Raw genomic sequence first — 16,320 nt, 5'->3', positions numbered from 1 at the left:
ACAAGTGGTTACAACCTATGAGTAGGAATAATTGCTATTTTAAATTTATAAAGAAAATGAATATCTATCAGCAGTGAATAAATTATTTCTCCTTTGTGTTAGTTTCTCATTTTGACAATGAAAGAGTTTAATGCATTTTGCTTTAGGGGTCATTTTTGCTTATGACACCTAAAAGTTTTGGGGAGGAAAATTAAAGCAGTTTGGGACTTTCTCTATTTATGTCTGTTATGTCAATAGTGAGCCACGTGTAGTTAGAAGTTTTTCAGTATACTAATGAAAAATTCATAATGGAATAGACTCAAATAGGGCTTAGAGTTACAAATTTTATAGATCTAATCTCTTTCCTGCTGTCATTTAACATGCACAGTAAAAGTTGTAGAATACCATAAATATTACTCTTCATGACTAAGGGTCCACTATTTCAGCTGCCTACTAGTATTGATTGTTGACAACTCAAAAATGAGTCTCTCTAGAGCTCTCCCTCACCCAGAAGTTGGGAAGCTGCCTCATAATAGGTATTTCTCTTCCTCAAGGGCAGTCTGATTCCAATGACTATTAGATGTAGAGGTACAAAGGCTGACCCTTTGCTATGGTTTGTATCTAGATGTTCCCCCAAAGCCCCATGCAGTCATATGGCTTTATCGGAGGTGGCTAAATCTAGAGTGTTTGATACTGGAATTACTGATGGTGATCAGTTCACTGATTGGTTTGGTTATGACTAATTCCAGCAGCCTAGAAAGAGTATAAAAGGGACAAAATGATGTTGTCAAGGTTGATCACTGACTTTGGTGTCTTCTGCCTTCTATGAACTGTTCTCTTCTGCAAAGCCACCCTACTCTGGAGTTAGCCAGTTATGGGCTGAAAAATTTACAACCTGAGATCTAAATAATAAATTTTTTCCCCTTAACTTTAGGTGCTTGGTGTTTTATCTTAGCAACAAGGGAAAATTTACCTAAGACACCTTCTTACATCAGATGATTATAACACTGAAGAATGTAATAACATTCCCTTTGCAAGATGAAAAGGCACTACATTTTGGATCAGCATAAGCCTAGTGAGAACTACTAGGCTGCCTGAGGAGATAGATACGATCTAATTTCATCAACCAGTGTTAAATCAATAATCTTCCTGGAGTAACATCTATAACTGCAGGAGTAGACTGTTATGACACTCAGCAAAGAAAAAAATTCAACTTGATTCATGTAGGAGTTAGTTCATTGTATACGTGCACATAAAAAAAAGAAGGACTTTCAGAGTACTGTGGACTTTCAGGGTGGTCCTGAAACATACAAGTTAGAGAAAACACTTCCAATGGGCAGAAATTTGGTGAATATCCACATTCTGTGGGAAGAAAAGTAGACTGAAGAATATATGTGGATTATTGGACAGTATGGAATAGTTTGACTAGTTGATCAGGAAGGGCCCCACAGAGCAAGAAGGAAAAAGGAAATCAGCAGCAAGACTTAGAGAAAAGGTATGTATATGCTCTACAACAGCCAAAGTACAAAGACGTTTGAATTGCATGTTAAAGTTCCTCTGACAAATTCTAGCACATAGGAAGCACTCAAACTGATATGAGCCATTCTTTAATCGTCAGATACTCCACTGATAAGAGATCAAGCAGAGAGTAGCTGCTGGACGTGCCTGGATCCAACAGTATGGGATCTCATTTTCCAGGATTCATCTGGCTCTTTCACTGTCCAAGGTTCAACTTAGAAGCAATAGAAGTCATGGCTGAGTCACCAGTAGGGCGCTATTAAGGAGACCATTCATGGGCATGTTGTATGTTTTATATTTCATCCACTTTGAAAAGGGAACAATTAGTTTGACTAAAATTGACACATTAACCATTTATGGGTTTATTCTTCGAAACTTCCAGACACAGAAAAAGGGAACAGTCTTTATAAAGCTCAATTGAAAATACTGAGTTGGTGCAATGTTCTGCAAGGATGGGTGCCATTCTCTAATATGTGGTGAGGATCTATAATCAGAGAAGTAGTGTTGTGTCCCTTGCACATAAAAGTTGTCTAGAGTAATCTTCTTTCGTCTTGTAAATAAAATGATATGAATTCTTCAAGAGCCTATTACTTAGTACACATCTAAACTTGTTCCTGTAACTGAGTTTAAACTAAGAACTGGAAGTTGTGTATAGCAACAGTGTCTTATTAAACAAGACAATATTTAGTAAATGATTACAAGCTCCTGATGCTTAGAGGGAGTTCATGACATTAGTGACATATAGTGAGGTTTATTGCTGAATCCCATGGTTTACAGAATGCACACTTGTGGATTAATGAAATAGAGCCCTCTCTCTCTCTTCCTCTTATTACTGCTGGTTGTGGTTGAAGGGACAATTCTGCACCTCTGTACACACCTCCTTTCTGAGGAAGAATGGCAGTGGATAATCAGATGGATCCTGGTTTAGTGATTTAGAGTACAGTCTCTGGTGCTTGAGTGTCTGAGTGTTACTCCCACTAGCTGTGTGATTGTAGGTGAGTTACTTAATTGTGCATTAGTTTCCTTATTTGCAAATATTAGTAACATCAGCCTCATGATTTTTAAGTTTAAGTAAATATCTGAAGCTACTTAGATTAGGTGTCTGAGACTTAATCAGTACTATATGAGTATATTCTACTTAATTAAATTATCCTAGCATAACTTAAATAAATGTCTCTATGAATAGAATGGCATTCTTCCTTTTTGTATCACATGTGGATGACTCTCCTCATTCATGAATATTCTGCTTCTCATATGTATGACGCGTGTCTGTATATTTTTTCCTAATGTTAGCTAAGTAGGCTGCTCATGACTTTGAGTTTTTGTATCATGGGGCTTCTGCTGCAGGTTACCATCTCACAGTTTTACTTAGGGGTGAGAGGAAGACAGATATTTAAGCTTCAGCCATGTATCTGTGATGTATGGAAAAATTACCCAGCTAATAAAAAATGATATTTTCATTTTTATATAGTTCTTCAGGGTTATCTGGGTTAGCCACATAAAGTTTGAAAATTTTTGTGCCTTTAACCAACTTCAAACTATACCACTAAAATGGCATTCCTTTCCTGAGCTGGTAAGGATAAGCTAATCAGCAGTGGTAAATTCATGCCAGAAGAAGCAGTTTACAAACTTAGTTACTGTGTTGCCATCATGGTAAATCATTTGTCATTTTTCATTACTTGAAATTTTCTTTCATGACCTGCAAGATTTTCTCTCTTACTTTTGAACACATGGTACTAAGATTTGCCTCAAAGTTTTCTTCTTACTTATTCTACATTTCAAAAGTCAAATATGTTTAAATAGAAAATGGCATGGGATCTTTTTAATAGTAAGAGAAAATTGTTGTATAGTTACAATATCGTCTAAAAATAAATATGTCATAGGGTCATCAAAACAAAGTAGATTGTCCTGCCTGCCAGCAAGTGGAGCCCAAGGCTTATTTTCCTTTTGGTGTAAAGGGAACTTAGACAGTGTAAGTAAGACAGAATGGTACCAAAGGGACAAGGTCTCCTTGATACGATTTTTAAAAATGGAATAAGGAAGAAAATCATTTTGGCAGAATGAGACTTTGTACTGCTTTGTGCTTTTTATTTCTATGGATCTCTTCTAGACCTCTCATTTTGGGAGAACACTGGAAGAAGGTAAAGCACATAAAACTGAAAACTCTGAGATACAAGTATTGTATTTTAACCACTCTGCCACTTTCCAGGAAATATTACTTTAGGAATCATTTTCTATTCTGAGCTGGTGACTCTTTAAGACCTCCATACTAGCAACTTATAATAACATATTAAACAATGTATATTTTTAAGAGCCCTCTCATACATAGCTTTACACAATGAAGTCGTTCAGAATTTAAAAAATATTTTATTTGAAGTTTTAAAAAGTGTTAATGGGAAAATTTGCATTTCCTATGTTCAGCCCTAAAATTTTAGGAGTTATCTATAAAGACTGGCTTTGCTAACTTTATTGTGAATCATAACTTATACCCTAGAGACACCTCTAAGCTCATCACCCATAAAGTCTATTTATGCATGTATATGTGTGTGTGTGGTACTGGAGATTGAATCTACAGCTTTTGCATTGAGCTACATTTCCAGATCTTTTTACTTATTTTAATTTTGATTTAATTTTAGATTTATTTTAATTTTACTAATTTTCCCAGGTTGGATTCAAATTTACAATTCCCATGCCTCAGCCTTCTGAGCTGCTGAGATTATAGGTTATATTTCTTAACTGAAAGAAGACTTTTACTAAGATCCTACACATGACAGGAGTTGAGTTGCATAAAGAATGATATAACACATATCCACATAATGTCTAATAGGAAAGGTGAAAAAAGAATAAATAATACTGTATTAATAATCACTTCAAGGTTGCACATTTGTTTAATCTTCACATTTTTGTAAAATGTGTCTTGCATTTGATGTCATTTCACATGTTATGGAGATGTGAACTGTGGTTTTGGAAGAAAGCCTAAGTGCTCTGAGGTGGACAGGAAGGAGAGGACCTAGGAAAAAATAGTCCAAAAGCAAAGATGTTTAGTGATCTAGAAGGACTAAGTGATCTAGTTTAGTGATGTTTAGTGATCTAGTGGACTAAGCTAAAAGGAAAGTAGGGAAGAAGTGAGTAGCATGTGCAGAGACATCAGATGAGCGATGTGTTCAGGGCTTATCAATCATTCTGAGAAGCATGAAGCCAAAATTTCGTCAGAGGTTTGGTCTTGGAAAGCCATGTAAGTGGTCTGAAGTTGTTTTGAAGAATAAGAAATTCTTTAAACATGGGTTTGTCATGACTGGATTTGCAAAACTAATAGCATCTCTGTCATGGAAGACAGTAGGTAATGATAATGAGGAAAAGAATGAGGAGCATGTTTTTCGTTTCCTTGTTTTTGTTTTGGTACTGGAAATCTAACTCAAGACCTCATGATTGCCAGGCAGGTGCTGTGCCACTTGAGAGCTAACTCTCCGGCCTGTGAGGAGCATTTTGAACATTAAATGCAAAATCATCTGCTTGAGTAACTAAAGTAATGCTCCGGAAAGGAGACCACCTCGGTGTCCTAGTGAATGGTTAGAATATGAATGGGTGTGAATCTGTTGTGCTGGGTACCTGGGATCTTTGTTCTTCTGGCTTCTTTTCTGAGTGCCCTGGGGGCGATTTTAGCTGGGTTTTGAATGTGTGAAAGCCCCATTTTAGATGACTGTCTGAAAATCTCTTTCTTCACAAACAAGCACTGAACGAGCAGAATCTGTTCTCAATAGGAAACAACTGTGCCGCTGGAGTTGGCAGACAGTGTTGGAAACAGAGCAAGTGACAGCTCTGCTGCCTACCAAGCTGCCTCTTCCAGCTTCCTGTTAAAAGTCCTTTCGGTTCTCTCTCCTTCACAAACCCACAGAAAATTCTGGGTACTGACATTCACAATTCAAATTGTTTCAAGTGAAACTTCCCCAGGACCTGAATTACCTAAGCCAGTGTTTCTTAGTATTGTGCTGCTGTGCAACCTAACAGATTTCAAATAAGATTCTCCAAAAACAGGCACTGCTGCTTCATCAGTTCAAATCTGAGGTATTGCAAAGACACAATTGTGGTCATCACAGGAAGGTTCCTTTGGTTTCCTAAAAGCAGTAGGTGAAAACAACACATTGTGAACAAAATGGAAAAGAAAAAGACCTACAAATGAATAATTTCTAATATGCCTCTAAAAATTTCACTGTAGCTCCTTGTGTTTTGGGGATGTGAGGGAACCACTGTTGAACAGCATGATTATGTTGACTGGGGCTGGATTGCTTGTAAAAATCTGAAGGAAGTACTAACTGCAGGGTAAGAATTCCAATAGACTTGTGGGATTAAAGCATGTTTCTATCATTTATCACTGTGGCATCTTAGACAAATCTATTAAGGTCCTCAGAGCTCAGCTTCTCCACCTTCATGGTACAAGCATAAACACATAAAATATAATGTGTTATTCAAGAGTATTTGAGAGAAATTGAGAAATTTGGTCTTTTTCTGGCTCTAATTTGCATTAAATATTTTTTTCAATCATTGGAACCTATGCCTATAGGAGGCACCGATAGAGAAAAAGAAAGAAAGAGGGAGAAGCAGAGGAAGACAGAGGGAAATAGGGAGGCAAAGTATGAGTGAGAAGAGAGAGAGAGAGAGAGAGAGAGAGAGAGAGAGAGAGAGAGGATAAGAAAGGGAAGGGTGATTATACCAAGTTAATATGCAATAGAAGGAACATGACATTATTAGTATGCGAAGAAAAAAGAAAAGCTCATATGACTTTAAGGATTTGAAAAGTGTTATGTGATAAGAATATTGATGAGTTAGATTAAAATATTAAAGCTGAGTTATAACCAGAAACATTTAGCGTTTAATGCCTTATAAAACTAGTGCATTTGTCTGATTTTCTGGAAGGAATAGATAGGGCACTTCAGTTAGTATAACTAGCAAAATCTGAGGAAGCGTTTATAATAGTGTGTACTGAAATTGTTAAGGATAGTGCAGTACTCATATTCTATGAAAGTCAGGATGTAGTTACCAAACCTAAACCAAAGGAGTAAAGAAGGGAGTGTGACATTTTACAAGTCCAGAGACAGGGAGGGTTGATGTAGAGGTTGCTGAATAGGAAGGAAGATGTTATGGTTCATATATTATGTCAACTTGAGAAGTCTAGAAGTTTAACTAAGGGATCCAACAGCTCTACATCCTGGGGTGTAAAGGACAAACCACTACCATTCTAGAATATTGTTCATGGCGTCAATTTGAGAAGGTCAGAAGTTTAAGAGATTCAGCAGGGAGCCAGGATCCTTACTTTGTAAATATACTCGTTCTGTGCAAGAGAAGGGCACAGTTATTTTGTGAGTGCTCCATTTGCCCTAGGGAGTGGGAAGCTAGCCTGCTTACAACATAAGGGAGGAGATGAGGCTTGTTCTTCCCACTTTTGCTCTGGCTGCTTTTGCTGGCTGCTGTCTTGAAGTGTTGCCCCTGTGCCATGCCATCCTGCCTTGGAGCCAGCTGATTATGGACTGAAAACTCCACAACTAGTGAGCTACATAAACCTTTTCTTTTTTATTTTGAGTATTATGTATTTTGTCCCAGCAATGAGAAAGAGTAACCAAGACAGAAGCCATTTCAAAGTAACCCCACAGGAATAAGGGCTATCAAAAAGTCAACTGTCTGACTTCATTACCCTTTCTTCTTTTCAAGCACTTGCTTGTGCTTCCCTCTGGCCCTATCTAACTAGCCATGATCAAAAGAGTACTCTGATATAGTGATCTATGTGTGTCACCTGCTAGGGAACTAAGGATAGCAGAAAAGAGAAGAGAATGGTTCTGATGTGGCCATGAAAGGGCATATCGTATAAAGAAATATGCCCTTATTCCAATGCCTTATGAGGCTTCCCATCTTAGAATTCTTCACCATCCAATGCCAGTGGTTGCATGCTGACACATTTCTCCAGTTTACAGACTTTGGATTCTGATTGTGTGAGTTCATTGTCTAAGCCTACTAATTATTAATTAAATGTCCACTGACAAGTTTTTAATCTCTCTGTTGCTGGATTTCCTTACCTATAAATTAAGAATAATAATGGTACCTTTCTACCATGACTATTGAAAGTATTAAATTCAATAATACACTAAAAAAATTAGAACAATGATTGACAAATAGGAGATACTAAGAAAATACTTTCAGTTTAATATTAAGAATGTTTTCAAAGTATAAGGGATTGAAGTTTAGAGGCATTTCAGAAATCCTCTAACTAAATGTTAGACCTGAAAAGGCAATAAATTCTATTAGACTATAGTAATTCTACTAGACTACAGAAATTCAGCTAGACTGTAGTAATCTTCACCTCCTCAGACAGCCCTCCAGGGTAAGGATTATCCCTTATTCATTATGCATCTCAGGAACCTATCATGGCACACAATTTTTGCTCAATATATTTTGATGAATGACTATATAAAACTCAGTGACAGACAGTAATTACTGCAGGAAAATCAAGACCTCCTCTTCGAAACCTTAAATCCTCTCTGGTCTTATTCAGTAATTGTATAAATAATAAAATGGAACTTGGCTTCTTCAATAAGGTGCTGAGTTAAGAAATGAACTGTAAACAATTGACATATTGTGTGACTGTTCTTAGGTTCATTGGTTTGGTTTGAACGTTTGAAACACTATTTCTAACACTTTCTCCCTCCTAAATCATGTATATATGGGGAGGTAGAAATGTTCTCTTGCTTCTAGTAGCTTCTTGCAGCCAACATTCTCTGAAGTTAGGGTTTTTCTAATGTTTGTTAGAGAAATAATGTAATATTCATTATAAAGTTCAAATGGCCTTATTGACCATTTAATATTCAAAGTATAATGAAAATCTGGAGTTTCTCTGAACAAATTGAATCTCTAAGTTTGAAAACAAAATCATACTTACTGTTTTGCGTCTATGAAAGTAAGATAGGGTTCTTAAGATGATAACAGAGCCATAATTATACCCTTGCTATCTTAGGACTATAATAATTCTAGAATGATTGATGTTTATAGCTTAATGCCAATAAATACATAAAGAAAATAGAACAAGAAACCTAGTCAAAAGTCCTTGCATATGCATTGGTGTTGCGTAAGGCAGTTTTGTTACTTGTGAAATGAAAATAATAACTTGCCTTGCTGCCAATGCCTTTAGAATTAGATGTATTTTTTCTTTAAATGTGCTGTGAATAATGTGAAGACTAATGCAAAGTCCAAAGTTATTATTTTTCTGATTAGATATATTTCACAATAATACATTGCTTTCCTGTTTGGTGCTTTTGGTGTGAATTGAGGTCTGTTTCTCCATTTGGTCAAAGTGTGAGGCTATGCCTGAGTACAAATGGGTGTTGGTTTAGAAAAAAAGAATATCTTCCTTCCATTCCTATCATGGTGTTGACAAGTCTTAGTAGATGATAGCAAATCGGGGGCATTTGTAATAGCTGCATTCCAGAAAACACAGTGCTATATTGTAACTCTTACTTATTAAAAATTCAGTCAAAGCAACAAACATTTTCTCAACATTTGTTAAGAGCGAAGTGCTTTATTTAAGATCATTCTAAAGAAATATTAATAAAAATACTCTTTTACACAGGAGTTTATGGCTTATTACAACATAGCATAGCAACTGAGTCAGAGTTTCAGGAAAATAATTAATCATCTTTCTTTAATGTTTATTTGTGTTGTGTAATATAAGGACAGTGATTATGTGATTTACAATTGCTAAACAGACAAAACAGATTGGAAATTACAAAGCACAATGTATATCATTTAATAAATACTAAACCAATAATGGTTATTTTTATTGTTACTAGGAAGGATTTCCACTGAAACATACCTTACTGTGAAACATGCAATTTAGTGACAAAGTTGGTGTCATTTTTGAATAATCCTATCTTCTTTGAACCTCCTAGGCAACAAACATGTAGTTATATACCCAAAACAAAGAATGCTAGACAAGAGGTTACAGGCATTTTGTAGACAGAAGAAAAGGAGTCTTTCTCCACTACAAAATATGCAGATTTCTGTTAGTTTCTAAGGCACCTGAAACTTGGCTCAGGCACTCTAAAGAAAGCACATTTTAGGACTTAGTTTCATTTTGTGGACCTCAGTAATTAACATTCAACAGGATAAAAAAAAAATCCCAAAAATGTTTGGCAGTTCTCACTGAAACTTAATAAAAGAGTACTTTTTTATCCTTTCTGTTGAATAGAGAATGTTTTTCAAAGACAGTGTAGGAATAAGATTGACATTCCATGAAAGTTTAAGATTTATGAATCTTATGGGCTATAATTAACTTATCAAGATTATTTCAGATTTCAAATAGGTGGATTCTTTTGTGAAAAAAAACATGGACTTTAACTTTCGTCTCTTTTGATCATCATTTGAAATTTGCTATATATTTAAGGATTTTGTTTTGGAATTTCAATTCACTAGTGACAGAATGGCATATAGAATACATTTTGAGAAACTTAGAGAGCAAAGAAAGAAAGTTGAATCCCAGGAGGATATGAAAGTCCTTCTTAAAGAGTTTTGGTGGTGAGCTAGATTAAACCAGTATAGAGTGGGATGGAAAGAGTAGAAAGGTATCAGGGTACAATAAAAACATTCCAAAATTAGAAATACATGGAAATAGGGATTGGGGTGTTTGTGGCAAGCAGGCCAGTTACAAAATGTGACATCAAAATTTCTGTCTTTGAAAATGTTATGTTCATTCAGAATAAAAATTATTGTGATAGCAGTTTTCTAGGAAATATTGATAAAATTCTAGTACATATGGCAAGTATCAGATAGGCATCATCATACAGCATTAATGATCTGGCCAGTTTCATAAGCTGCTCCACTTCCTTTTTGAAATGCACTTTCAGTTTGATTACTGTCAATGAATTTGTCTCTGCTCCTAACAAGTATATCCAGTCAGTTCATAAAGCTCATACATAGCTTATAGACTGGAGCTTCTTACTCATCAGAATCTGCACTCCTGTTTCCTGTGACACATATCAAGTATATCTATTGGAGATCTAGATGCAGAGCTGTGTGTATGCACACTGCTTGTTCCTACCATGGACTAGTGAAGGTGAAAATTGTAAACAAAACATCAAATTCCACTAGCTTGTGCAGCGTGTAGAAAAAGCTTAACAAAGGCCAAGGATTTATTTTGGATCTCAGTCTCCATTTGATTTTTATTCAGAATTGTAAGTTTTTGTTTTGTTTTTTAATATGCAGTCAAAAGATTTTTGTAGTGGTACATTTAGGTATCACTTGAATAGAACAAAAGGTGGAGAAAGGAACTAACACATATTAAATGCCCTCAAACGTAGAAGGCCTTTATGTATATTTCACCTTCACAGCAATCCTCTAAAACAGGCATATTTATGCTTACAGAATAAAAGTATCAAGGAGGCATGGTTATTATCTGGGGTTTTTTTTTTATAAGTGCCTAAAACAGTGCCTGTCTCATATCAAGGTTCAGTATGTATTTCTGAAGCATAAATTAAGTACTTGAATCTTTAGTTAATGTTAAGAGTAGTAAAGAGCAGTTAAGAATATTTTCTGGGACTGAAGAGCCACTATGAGACAGTCATGGTATATATAAACGGTGACAGAAGTTGGAGTTAAATGTATGGTTAGGTTTATCTGTCTGCAAGTTATAATTATTCAAGTGAATCCTAATACCTGTCCATGTGGCCATTTTCACAGAAGGACAAAAAGTCCTACAAAATTCTCAGTAAGTTTCTTGCTGCTGATTTAGACAACAGAATTTACCCTGGAAGCAAACAGAGCTCTTCATTCCTGTTGATTTATATTCTGCAATCAAATCCTGTCCTGATCAGTAGAACAGAAAAAGATTTTACATATGTCTTTGTCAGTTGCCTAAGTCCTCTTTTGGAACAAGTGTAAGTAACAAAAACACAATTAAGCAATGCTGAGGATGTACTGTGACTTCTTGGTATTTACTGAATGTCAACTCTTTTTTCAGCTTTGTGGTTGAAGTATTCAGATTTAGGAACATAATGAAAAAAAGAGATTATTGCTGGCTGAATTTGTAGTTATACTTTTGGTGGGAAATAAAAATCAAACCAGTGATTTCTAAACCTGATTGTATATGACAGTAATCAATTATGTTTGCTAAATTTATATAATAAGGCTATCTGGGGCTCATTCTAAGAATTTCCATTTTTATCAAGACCTCCAGAGCATTCTGATGCATAGCCACATTTAGAAACACTGACTTGGCTACGTGTTAGAATTCTTTCCTGCTTTTGAGTGCTATGACTTTGAATCACCCTAAAACTTTCTCACAAATATAGGGACAACAAAAAGCAGTGCATGTGTCTGCTAGGAGGACAATACTCTGAAAGAGTAAAGTGGGGCAAAAAGACGAGGTGGGAAGTGGGCAGTTTGGTCTGGAAGATCACAGGCTATCCAGGCTACCACCAGCCTGAATCTTGAATGACTCAGACTGGATAATAAACTTACTGTTTACTAGGCTGTTTAATGGGAAGTAATAAGAATCTTGTGGAAATGCTGATGAATAGCATCAAAGAGTGGTGCTAGCACAGTTTTAATACTGGCAGTTAGCAGTGTCTTGCACCCAGTGATCCTCACTGAGTGTTTGTTTAAAACATTACTATTAGGATACTTGGTGAGAGAAGTAGATGATTAGGCTGAGGGATAGAACAGGAACATACTATGTTTTACCAGGAGTAAGAAAAGCTATTTTATTTGGCTATGCTAATACTCTAAAAGACTTTTCCAATAGGAAAAGTGAAGCCACAATACCTAGACATTCTATGCAATAGAAAGATTAATTTTATTGATTCCTACCACATTAGGAGGCCTACTCAGCTAATTTAAATTCAAAGATAATAAAAGAAAACAGGACAGGGCTAATATTTCCTTGGCATCCATACTGTACCAGGTACTGTAATGTGGCTTGCAAGTTAAAATAATTTTTAGATGTATTACTGTGGTGAATTTTGTTTGTCAGCTTGACTGGGTTGAAAGCTGCATAGTAGCTTAATGAAGTATGTTTCTGGAAGTGGCCGGGTGAGTCTTAGAGGCATAACCTTTGAGATTTGGTCCCTGGCTCTTCCCCTCAGTTTCTTCCTGTTTACTCTCCTTCATGGCCACGATTAGGTAAGTAGCTTTCTTCTACCATAACTTTCTGCCTTGGCCAGAATAGCCAAAATAAAATTCTTCTCCTTCAAGTTTAACTGCCAGTCATTTTGTACACTGATATAGGTGCCATTAAGCCCAGTTATACCTGTAGAAGAACTGAAATTCATTAGTTCATGAGAGTTGTAGCATAATCTTAGTGCTGAACTAAAAGTTCCTTTTAATTATCCACTCTGAGAAAAAAAATTACCACGATGGCTTTTTATTCTGTTTTAGGGACCATGTAGTCATCCTTTTATTAAGATCTAGAAAGCCAAGTGTTGTGATGGCAGACCTCTAATCCCAGCATTCAGGAGGCTGAGACAGGAGGGTTGCCATGAGTTTCAGATCAGCCTGGAGACATATAGAGACTCTGTCTCAAGAAGCCAAAACATAAAAATAGAAAAATTTTCAGGATCGCACAATTAAAAACTTAGCTTGTTTTACATTTTGGTTCCTCTTTGGCTACCATGCAGTGATTTATACAAATAATGAAAAGTAAGGTTGAATTTCCAGTGTCTTTCTTTTATTTCCAGTGGACTTCTTATTTAGAAAAGTAGTAGGGCTTGTTATGTAGCTCAGAGGAACAGTGCCTGCCTGGCAAGCCCAAGGTCCTCAGCTTGATTCCCAGTTTAAAAAAAAAAAAAAAAAAGAAAGAAAGAAAGAAAGAAAGAAAGAAAGAAAGAAAGAAAGAAGGAAGGAAGGAAGGAAGGAAGGAAATAAAACAATTACTAGTGAAGCTATAGGATGTAACTTTCCTTTTAGGGGAATGAACCATTATAAAATGGACTTCTGTAAAACATACTACTTTAAAAAATGTCAGTGTTCTTCATCACAGAGAACAAGTACAGTAACTTTTGAAGATTATATATAATAAAACCTATTTCATGTCTTTAGGTAAGTTACAATTGCTTTATAAACACAGATAAATCAGAAAAACAATTGTTGATATCTTGTTTGTATGATAATTGTTATACAATTTATTAATATTGTTAATGATTATAGTGACTACCATCTTTGCATTGCCTGCTCAGTTTCTTCTGACACAATTCTTTGAAATGCTTTACACACTATATTCTACCTGATAGACTTGAGCTTAATTTGTCATACTCTTCTCTTTTAAACATTATACTAGTGTAGTGCTAACTATATATAATAGTTCTGTCCCTATGACATGATAGATATCTTTATTTAGACATTAATTATGCTTTTGGACAATATTTAAGGGTATGAGAAAAATTGCCCTATGTACTTATAAGTCTATATGATACATACAGACTAAATGTATTTACTTAGCAAGATGCTGGAAGAAATTATATCAAAATGCTAGCATTTTTCTCTGGGTTGTTGAGTTAGATATGTATTCTTTTGTTCTGCCTTTCATTCTTCTCTGTTTCTCATATTTTCCATAATAAGTATTTATTACTAAAGGGATAATTATAAACAATTAATTAAAGTAGAATATTTTCATGTTTTAGGTTATAAAAATACATCAAAATATTGAGAGGGCTTTTAAATTAGCCAACAGAGGTATGAACATGCAATAAGAGTTTTTTTGGCTTATAATTTTTGAGAGCCTCTCACAGAAAATATAAATCATCCAAATGCCCAAATTAGTATGAAAATTCCTTTAGACTGTAGTCCCTGAGTACTTCTCCAGATTTAATTCTTAAAATCGTCTGTGATCTGTATTCTACTGTTTGCCAAACCATCTACAGGAATTTTATTCCTTCAGGAGTCAACATCTGTACAGTGGTTCCTGAGTTCATTGTTCTCTAATCTTTAGAGGGTGAAGGTCATACATTTGTATATTTCTATTCAATTTGCCTACTATAAGTGCTTGCAACACTATAAATTTTAGTACACATTGCTTGTAGAGCACATAATTTTCTTTTATCTGTTCTTCTTTATATTTTCAGTAGAACTCAGTGTTTAGATTTAGGAGTTAGAGCTGTAGGAACTGATGATAGGTGTTAAACTTTCACATTTTCTCTACATTTTCTGCTTGAAAGGTTTTAAGTGGAAATATATTCAGATACTACTTACATGATTTGAATATAAAAAGAAGACATGTTCTGTTAAATTTTTCTCTGACAGAAAGGAAAAGCTTATCTACCATTATTAACTATTACTGACTTTAATCTTTTGCTCAAATATCACCTCTTTTCCAAAGCTCTCTTAATCTGTCTAGGCTCAGGTTACTTCTCTATTTTCCTAATTTCTATTCTGCTTTTTATGCCCCTGTAGCTACATTCCTATGTTCTCTGATTATTTACTTCTGGTTGTTTTTCCTATGATGTGAGCAGGGCAAAAGGTCTCTTTCCTTTCTATTCCAAAGGCACAGCCTGTTGTACCTACTGAGTAACAACTGAATAGGCATGTTGAGTTATTTCTCAGACAATCTGGTAAAAGACCTCCTTGAGAAGGTGACATTGATTGAAATATGCCACTGTCCTTTCCCTTGTTATTCTAATCCTCCCTTTTCAGTGAAGGGTGATTGCTTTATTTTACTCTTTGTCCAATAATATTCATCTTCTCTATTTTTTCATTCATCATGCAATTTATTAGCACATTTAACATAGTGTATATTTTACAATTGTATCCCTTTATTATTTTTATCATCTCATTACAATATAAAGAATCATGAAGACTGATATATGAATCTCCTTTATTTTGTTATCACCCAAAATATTTAACATTTATAGGAATGTTTTAAATTTACATTGAGTGATTTTGAAGTGTACAGTACTCATTTATGAGCTACATTCACCATGTTGTACAATAGATCTCCCAAATATTCTTATTCCTTTGTCTACCTGAGGCTTTACACCCTCTTACTATACTCTCTTTACATTTCCTGCATCCTCAAATTCTGGTAACCACCATTCTGATCTCTGTTGCCATGAATTCAGCTGCTTTAGATTCTACATGTAAAAGAAAACATGCAGCGTTTTTCTGCTTGACCTATCTCTCTTAGCATATTCTTCTCCATGTTGTCACAAATGAAAAACTTGCTTCCTGCTTAAAATTATATGATTACACAATATTTTGTCACTTACCCATTTGTAGATATTTAGTTTGGCTATTATGAATAGTACTGCAATGAATATGCGAATGAAGACATCTTTTCAGCATACAGATTTTAGATCTTTCAGGTACATATACAGAAATAGAACTGCCAAATCTTACGATGCTTCTGTTTTTTAACATTTATTTTAAAGTAATTATATTTACTCTGATGCTGCAGTAATTGACATCCTTAAGAAAAGTGTTTGAAGGTTCCCTTTTTTCCGTATCCTTGCAAACATTTTTTATCTGATAATAACCACTTTAAAAGATGGGAGATAATATGTCATTGTAATTTTCCCTTATGATGAGTGACGGTGAACATTTTTTGTGTGTGTTTCAGACATTCTAATATTTCTTTGAGAACTCTGTTCAACTCCCTTGCATATTGTTTAATTAGATTGCTTTTTTCCTAAAAAGTTATTTTAATTCTTTATATATTTTAGATATTAATTCAATGTGTGTGACTGTTCTCCCAAATTGTAGGTTGTCTCTCCATTCTGTTTTTTTCAGTTCTTGTGCAGAAAACTGAAACTGGCAACATTATGTCATTTCAAATGTCTGTTTTTTCTTTTGAAG

The 16,320-nt window shown here is 35.0% G+C and overlaps 1 protein-coding gene across 3 annotated transcripts in view; it reads right to left on the bottom strand.

Annotated features, from left to right (window-relative positions):
- The window catches only part of Grm5 (glutamate metabotropic receptor 5), a 478,225-nt gene that overhangs the window by 171,719 nt on the left and 290,186 nt on the right, over positions 1-16,320 (bottom strand). The window lies entirely within an intron of this gene.

Source organism: Cavia porcellus, unplaced genomic scaffold, assembly GCF_034190915.1.
Source record: "Cavia porcellus strain 051 isolate PalLab524CR breed Dunkin Hartley unplaced genomic scaffold, mCavPor4.1 scaffold_9, whole genome shotgun sequence".
Taxonomy (NCBI): Eukaryota; Metazoa; Chordata; class Mammalia; order Rodentia; family Caviidae; genus Cavia; species Cavia porcellus.
The sequence above is the reverse complement of the archived record's forward strand: the minus strand, read 5'-3'. Positions and strand labels throughout refer to the sequence as shown.